This window comes from Aulostomus chinensis, chromosome 7 (assembly GCF_037954235.1).
Source record: "Aulostomus chinensis isolate RoL2024-O1b breed Wild chromosome 7, RoL_Achi_v1.0, whole genome shotgun sequence".
Classification (NCBI taxonomy): domain Eukaryota; kingdom Metazoa; phylum Chordata; class Actinopteri; order Syngnathiformes; family Aulostomidae; genus Aulostomus; species Aulostomus chinensis.
In genome coordinates this window covers 6,916,654-6,925,000 of record NC_141326.1, presented here as the reverse complement: position 1 = coordinate 6,925,000, position 8,347 = coordinate 6,916,654, and the positions used below count along the sequence as shown (strand labels likewise).

The following is an 8,347-nucleotide window of genomic DNA, read 5'->3' as shown; positions in this document are numbered from 1 at the left end:
ATTGATGAGTTACCAATAAATCTCTGAAACTGCTCTCTCAGCAACTGGAAAAAAATAAAGTTGCCACATAGAGCAGCAAATTTATGCTCGAACGAAAACACAAGCAGATTTTTTTTTTTCGAATAGGGACAGGTCAGGGTCAAAAAGCGGCATGGCTCGGAGATAGAGTGGCCATCAAGCAAGTGAAGGGACGCTGGTTTGAGCCTTTCTCCTCTCGTTGACCATGTCAAAGTATGCTTGAGCAAGATACTGAGTCCCTAATTGCTCCTGATTGCCCTGTGACAGACTGGCAACCAGTCAAGGGTGAACCCCACCTCTTGCCAAATGTCAGCCCCCCCCCCTCCCCCACACAACACTTAACTGATAAGCGGTATAGAAAAATAGAAGATGGAAGGATGAATTGATGTTCTGACTGAGGCTCTGTTTAGACCTGGTATTAACATATGTCTCAAGTGATCTGATTTCCAGTGAATAGCAGCCTCAAGTACAAAGTTCCCACTTGGCTTTAAAATGTGTATCTATGTGCCTCTCAAGTGACCACCTTTAATCAGAGAGAGCCACAGAGAGAAAGTGAGAGAGAGAGGAGAGAGAAGGAGAGAGAGAGAAACTTGTACCTAGAACAAGTGTTGTAGCAATACATCTTTAATTAAAGCTGCAAGCAGCGTTGTTAGGGCCTGAACCCCCGCGCGGCCACGCCGGCCTGAATCCAACGGTGTATTTGGCAAATCCCTAGGCCTTGTAGTTTAGGAGATAGAAGCCCGAGCCTAAGAACCCCTCCCCCGCTGCACTCTGCTGTCTGTGTCAGAGTGGAGAGCAGAGGAGGATTGTGACATTTGTAGTGTGTCAAAATCAAATAGCTCTGTATATGTTGGGCAAAAGTGGAACATAGTACCATATTTTTGTAGGGATTTTTGTCAGGAACACAGTGGTGTGTATTTTGAGGCTGTGGGAGTTTTAGTTTACATGTGAGAAGCAAGTGTTTGAGAGTATGTACCATGAGAGCAGACAGGTGCCCCATTAGTTTCCATTGTAAGGTGAAAAGTGTAAGAAGTGTCTCCCCCAATTTGAGGGCTTATAAAACCCAAACCGTTTACGCTATATTAAAACTTTTAACAACTTTTAATCAGCAGAGTTTGGAGAGTCATGTAAGTTTTAGAAGCGATACCATGAACGCCCTAGGAGGAGATAGCGTTTGTTGGGGGCGCAAAATTGTCCAAAATTGGACATTTGTGTCCAAATTGTCTACGTCCTGTTAGAGTTAGGTCAGGGGTGTCTGTGTATGATTTGTCCGTCTTTATGAGACAAATAAAACGGTGTTGGTCCCATGTCTGTAGGACATTCCTCCAGGCCGTGGCGTGGTTTTTTGTGTATGTTGGTGGCACTATTGAGTAGAGTGCTGCTTTTTTTGTTTAATTATCGAATTTGTAGCCGCACTTGATGTGTGTACCAAATTTGGTGAGTTTTCGAGCATGTTTAGGGGTTCAAATTAACTTTTGAAGTGGCAAGTGTGTCGAGCAAACATAAAAGGGTCTTTGCTCCGGAGTACCTCCGGGCTCAGGCCCTAAGGTGAGTGTGTCGCGCAAACATAATAGGGTCTTCGCCCCAGAGTACCTCCGGGCTCAGGCCCTAAAAATTAACTTTTGAAGTGGCGAGTGTGTCGAGCAAACATAATAGGGTCTTCGCCCCGGAGTACCTCCGGGCTCAGGCCCTAATTCACACAAATACTAAATTATCTCAAAAAAATTAGACGTGGACTATTAAATATCAGATCTCTGCTGCCAAAAACTGAATTAGCACCTCTCTCTTAGATATGATCAATGTGTCACTGTTATCTGGTTAAAGCCCACAGTCAATTAAAGTAACAGTAATTAAACCCCTTCTCAAAAACAAAAACAACAACCCTGGATCCAGAAGTTTTGGCCAACTATAGACCAATATCAAATCTTCCTTTTCTTTCCAAAATTCTGGAGAAAGCAGTTGCTAAACAGCTCTGTGACTTTCTCCATAGCAACAGCCGATTAGAGGATTTCCAGTCAGGTTTCAGGATTCATCATAGCACAGAAACAGCACGAGTCAAAGTTACCAATGACCTCCTACTAGCATCAGATGAGGGACTGGTCTCTGTGCTGACCTTATTAGATCTCAGTGAAGCTTTTGATACCATTGACCACCATATCCTTCTATAGAGACTGGAACATGTCATACCCATTAAAGGAACTGCACTAAATTTGTTTAGGTCAAATTTACTAGGTCTATCTCAGTTTGTACGGACTAATGATAACCCCTCTGAAACCACTGCAGTCAGTTATGGTGTTCCACAAGGGTCTGTGCTTGGACAAGTTCTCTTCACACTACACTTGCTTCCTCTAGGTGTCATTATAAGGAAAGACTCTATTAATTTTTGACTGCTATGCAGACGATACGTAGCTGTACTTATCAATGCATCCACATGAAACAAATCAGCTGACTAAATTGGAGGCCTAAAGGAAATAAAAACATGGATGACCCATAATTTACATTTATTAAACTCTGACAAAATTAAAGTTATTGTGCTGGGCCCAAAACATCTTAGAAACACCCTATCTTATGAGATAGGTACCCTGGATGGCATCACCCTGGCCCCCAGCACTACCGTAAGGAACCTAGGTGTTCACTTGGATCAAGATCTGTCCTTAAACTCCCACATTAAGCACATTTCTGGGACTGCTTTCTTTCGTTTACATAACATCGGTAAGATCAGGGACACCCCGTCTCAAAAAGAAGCAGAAAAACTAGTCCATGCTTTTGTCACTTCCAGACTGGATTACTGCAATTCCCTCTTATCAGGCTGCACCAGTAAGTCCCTAAAACTCTCCAGCTGGTCCAAAATACTGCTGCCTGTGTGTTGACGAGAACTGGTAGAAGAGACCATGTCTCTCCTACACTGGCCTCTCTGCACTGGCTCCCTGTCAAATTCAGAAGAGAATTTAAAATTCTCCTTCAAACATACAAAGTCCTCAACAGTCAGGCACCTTCATACCTGACAGAGCTCATAGTCCCCTCTTGCCCAGCTAGAAGCCTTCGCTCCCAGGATGCAAGGTTACTTGTGGTTCCTAGAGTCTCTAAAAGTAGAATGGGAGTCAGAGCCTTCAGCTATCAAGCTCCCCTCCTGTGGAATTGTCTCCTAGTTTTGGTCCAGGATGCAGCCACGCTCTACCTTTAAGAGCAGACTTAAAACTTTTTGATCAGGCTTATAGTTAGGGCTGCTTAGGCTGGCCCTTGGAAATACTGCTATAGGCTTAGACTGCGGGGGGATCTCCCATGGGGCTTCTCTCTCCTCCTCTCTGTCCTCCTGTATGTGTTGTGCATAAATCATACTCATACGTGTTACTAACTCATCTTCTTCTCCGGAGCCTTTGGGCTCCCCGCATCCCATATCCCGGGTGCTTTTGGAGGAGGCTACAGACCTGAAGAGGCTCAAGCTGCCACCCGTAGCACCACCTGCTCACATCCCTGTCTGTCCATCAGTCTCTTCCTTTTCTCTCTCTGTTTATCTCTGTGCATCTCTTTCCTTCTGTATATCTGTTTCCCTCCAATATCTGTCTTTGTCTCTGCCCCACTCTCCTGCTCTCTTTCCCCCCCATCCGGTTAAAGCAGAAGGCCTTCCCCCTTGAGCCTGGATCTGCTCAACATACCTGCCTGTTAAAAGTAATGTTTTCGTCGCCGCTGTTGCCTTATGTGCTTGCTTATGTAGGATTGTTGGGTATAAATTCATTGAAGGAGTGTGGTACTAAATCTGCTCTACTTGTAAAGTGTCATGAGATAACTTTTGTTGTGATTTGGCACTATACAAATAAAATTGACTTGACTTGACTTGACTGTGTCTGGTTTAACTTCTGCAGTTACTTCCTCCAAGTCAGCCACTTGTCTGCTGGATCCCGTCCCTACAAGACTACTTAAGGATGCCTCCCCCCTAGTCAACACTTCTATATTGAACCAAATTAATCTTTCCTTAGTCACAGGTTACGTGCCACAGGCCTTTAAGGTGGTTGTCATTAACCCTTGTGCTGCATCTGACACCATCGACCACAGCATCCTGCTACAGAGACTAGACCATGAAATTGGGATTAAAGGACCTGCCCTAAAATGGTTCAAGTCATACTTATCTGACAGGTTTCAGTTTTTTAATGTTAACAATGACCATTCGGAGTATAGCAGAGTTACATATGGTGTACCACAGGGTTCAGTTTTAGGACCGATTCTCTTCATTCTTTACATGTTCCCATTAGGTGACATAATCCGGAAGCGCTCAATCAACTTTCACTGTTATGTGGATGACACGCAACTCTACTTGTCGATGGAGCCAGATGACACAAGCCAGTTTACTAATCTGCAAGACTGCCAGAAAAATCTTAAATCCTGGATGTCTTCTTCTTCTTCTTACTGCTAAATTCAGATAAAACTGAGGTCATCGTTTGGACCTAAACACCTCAGGGACACGCTCTCTAATCGGATCACTGCTCTCGATGGCATCACCCTGACCCCGAGTACAACTGCAAGGAACCTTGGAGTCATTTTTGACCAGGACCTTTCCTTCAGCTCCCACATAAAGCATGTGACTATGACTGCCTTCTTTCATCTTCGCAGTATCGCTAAAATTAGGAATATCCTTTCCCAGAGTGATGCTGAGAAACTGGTGCATGCATTTATCACTTCTAGGCTGGACTACTGCAACTCTCCTGTCAGGATGTCCTAAATACTGCTATCCATGGCCCTCCTCCTCTGGCTGGGAGGACCAGCAGCACAGGTGCTAGTAAACGGCAATCTGCCATGCCTGCAGCCAATTACCAGCCCAGCTATAACAGGAAGCCTGTACCTGCACGCAATGTTTGAACGTACTGAACCCACGTGAGTTCCTCTGCGACTTCAATGCCTCTCCAGAACTGCTCCATGACTCCACTGCCTCCCGAGTCCTCCTCCATGATTCCTCTGCCTCCCAAGACTTCCTCTGTGACTACACGACCACCCCACGATCACCCCGTGTGTCTCTTGGACCCCAACAGTCTCCTTCCCATTCCACCTTCAGCTCCTCTGGAACCTCTGACCCCCAGTGTTAGGTATTCCCCATCCTGGACCCCTGGACTAGTTTGTGCATGCACACTCAACATTGCACACACACTTACTTACACATCCCATTCATATAAAGCTTAAGCACCACATTCCCCCTATTCTAGCATCCCTCGTACAGAATATTTTTTTTTTTTGGGAGAAGAGGGATGTTAAAGGGAGTTTTTGTACAAACAATACTGCAGTAGTGTCTGTCACGCCAGAACCCTTGAGGTCCACAGTTGCTCTGTCAGCAGCCCGCTGTAAACACATCCTATTTACAACACAATGTCAGCCTTCGGTGCAGTCCGAGCTATTATCCAAAAAGTACCACGCTGTCAGTGCAATAGAAAGAAGACTCAACATGCTCTATGTTGAGTATTTGAAGAAAAACTTCATTTGGTGGGATTCAGGAATGTAACCACCAACCTCATCATTTCTGACAGGAACATGAGGCATTTTTTCACCTGCTTGAGTGTGTCCCCAGCCCAAAATTTTGTCCTGATGTTTACCCAAAAAATGTCATTTTTATAAAATGTCAAATAAAAGCCAGCAAAGCCAACTCATAAATTGCTCAAATGATTTTGTCAGCCGTAATTCACAGATGAATTGTATTGGTGTAATGTTAGCCGATAGTGATGTGATATGTCATCTCTTAGGTCACCAAAAATTCCAGTTTTACCACAGGTTGAGAATATGCTTGTGGTGGTGGGCCACTTGGTATGGCTTGGTGTGGTCTGGCGTGGCCTGATGTGGCAAGGCACAATGTGTGTGGTGCATGATGAGCTGGTTCAGAATTAACTATGCAAAAAAAGCTTTATAAATGCCATTTATTACAGAAAACAGAGGACAGAAAATAAAATCAGATTCCACTAGGCCTGTATGTATGGATTTGGCTTGATGGCTGAAAGATAGAAAACATATCTTAACCTGGTTATTTCCAGTTTTTCATGTCAACTGCAGAAGTGCTGTATGTTGATTTCTTCCCTTGCAGCTGACAGGGTAACAACTGAAAGGGTTAGGGTTAGGGTTAGGGTTTGAGGTTACAGTTAAACTATTTACTTTGCAGTCAACATTACGTCAGGCTGGAATCAGGGAAAGGTGTCCAAACAGCATACTAATTCTTTCATCATTTGGTGTGATTTAAAAACTCATTCTATGTGTACCATGTGCCATTTAATCTATTAATGCTATTATTTTACTGAGACATCAAGGGATGGCCATTTCCATTTTCAATAATTTATTTTTTTACCCAAACTAAAAATAAATAAATAAATAAATAAATTTGAATACACAGGGAGTTTCTTGAATGAGTCCCAATGTAACTAATAAAAAAAAAAATCTAATCTAGATAATGCTCTCAGCCATAATGGTGATTCTACTGACCTCAAAAGTGTCTGGAAAACACTTGCCACATTCTAAAAGAGTGACACACTGCAGTAGCCATCATGCAAGAGGGGACACTGTTCTATACTATTGAACAATAGGCTCTTTGACGGGGAAATTAAATGACAGTCACTGTAATGTAGGAAACATAACACAGCCAGCCTTTTCAATGTCTCTCACCACATCACTGTTCTGTTTGTGTGCCAAAACCTGCCTCTAACCTTGCAGTCAGAAGACGCAGTTGAAAAAGTGCATTAATGCCACTGCATACTTGATGTTTATGCTACTTTTATCACTACTGCTGTTACCACACAATTCTATAACAAATGACATTTCTGCTGTTTCTAAAACTCTCATCAGTATTAGTCGATTAAACATTAACTTTAAGAATCATATTGAATAAACAAGATACTACCGGCTGCTTTTGGAAAAATCTTTTTTGAATATATTTTTTCACAGACGTCATTGGAAAATTTCCCTGAAAAACCAATCTTCATCTTTGATTAACAAACTGATAAAAGACAAAAAGGCATCACACACATATTCACAATCCCTCCTGTCAGGTTACTGACCAGCATTATTTTTATTCTGTCTTTGTGTCTCCTCAACACAGCTTTCGTGAATGGACCCCATCAGCCTCCATGATGATGAATTCACAATTAAGATACACAAACCAAGTTTCCATTTGTTCAGATCCAGAAGGAAAGAAACAAGTCATTAGGTAGTGGGTATATGCTGTGCATGCAGCGGACACACACACACACACCAACTCTGCCCTCTCTGAGAAAGTGCCGATAAGAACACAGGCACCAGTGACCATCCATGACATTCAGTTCAGCTCTATGTTCATTTACCAGGGATGTTTCTCTTCTCCCTGATGTGCAAAACAAGCCAAGGAGAACAAAATCACAATACAAACCTATTCATGTGACTGCTGATCTGTAGGCCAATCAATCACTGCCAAGCTTAGCAAAGTTACGGGAAAGTGTGTAACCACCATTTATGGACTTTTCTTGAGCATAAGGGGCAAGATGGCTGTGCCTAGCCGCTGTGTTTATGTATTTGATGTTTTTTTATGGACAATAAAATGAGACATGGCAGGGTTGTCTGAAGGAAAACTGCAAACATAAAAAGCAGCAAAATTTAAGGCAGCATGGATACCGGTATCAGATATCGGGTCCGGTACTGAGGCACCACTCTCTGGTGCCATCCCACTCTATATCACTTTAAGGCAGCAGGATTACCTCTTTCTAGATTACCTACTCATCACTGTATCATAATTCTCCTCTAAATGTTAAAATACTGTTTTATCAATGTGGTTATATCACTCTGGTTTCTAATCACACTACTCAGTCTTGCACAAGGCAGGTGTTACCACTCCAAGCTCACGGACCTACCTTGGCTGTGGTGCCCCCTGCAGACAGTCGAACATTCTACAGAACACCTGGAGGATGAGGAGAACCAGAACCATAAGTGTTAAGAAAAACAAAAACTGTTCTGAACATACCTAATGTTCAGATTCAAACATTAGTTCTGTTATGAGGACATCTTCAGCTTGTACTGCAGAGTGCACACCATACATCCTTTGGTATCTGGAACTAACTCTCTAACGCATGCATGGACACCAGAAAGTTACTATGGCAACTGACCCTGAAGGGTCACTGCTTCAGTCTGGAATGATCTAGATTTGCTGATAACATACACAGACATTCATACAAACTGCAGCTGCTATTAGGCCAAAGGAGACTGAAGGAGCTGTATCTCCATTTGTACAACCAAAAACTTTCTTTCAACTTTTAAGTTTCTGTGTCTGGAGACCCCGTGAGAGCAGCTATGGCCCCTACTGTCTACACAAGGAATGGAACGCAGCGGTGCT

The 8,347-nt window shown here is 43.1% G+C and overlaps 1 protein-coding gene across 2 annotated transcripts in view; it reads right to left on the bottom strand.

Moving 5' to 3' along the window:
- Nucleotides 1–8,347, bottom strand: part of bcar1 (BCAR1 scaffold protein, Cas family member) — a 159,211-nt gene that overhangs the window by 80,601 nt on the left and 70,263 nt on the right. The window contains exon 2 of one of the 2 annotated variants that reach the window (XM_086208299.1): nucleotides 7,869–7,915. The exons of the other annotated variant lie outside the window; for it this stretch is intronic. The gene's annotated coding sequence lies outside the window, so the exon portion shown is untranslated. The remainder of the gene's footprint in view (nucleotides 1–7,868; nucleotides 7,916–8,347) is intronic. 2 annotated transcript variants of the gene reach the window in all.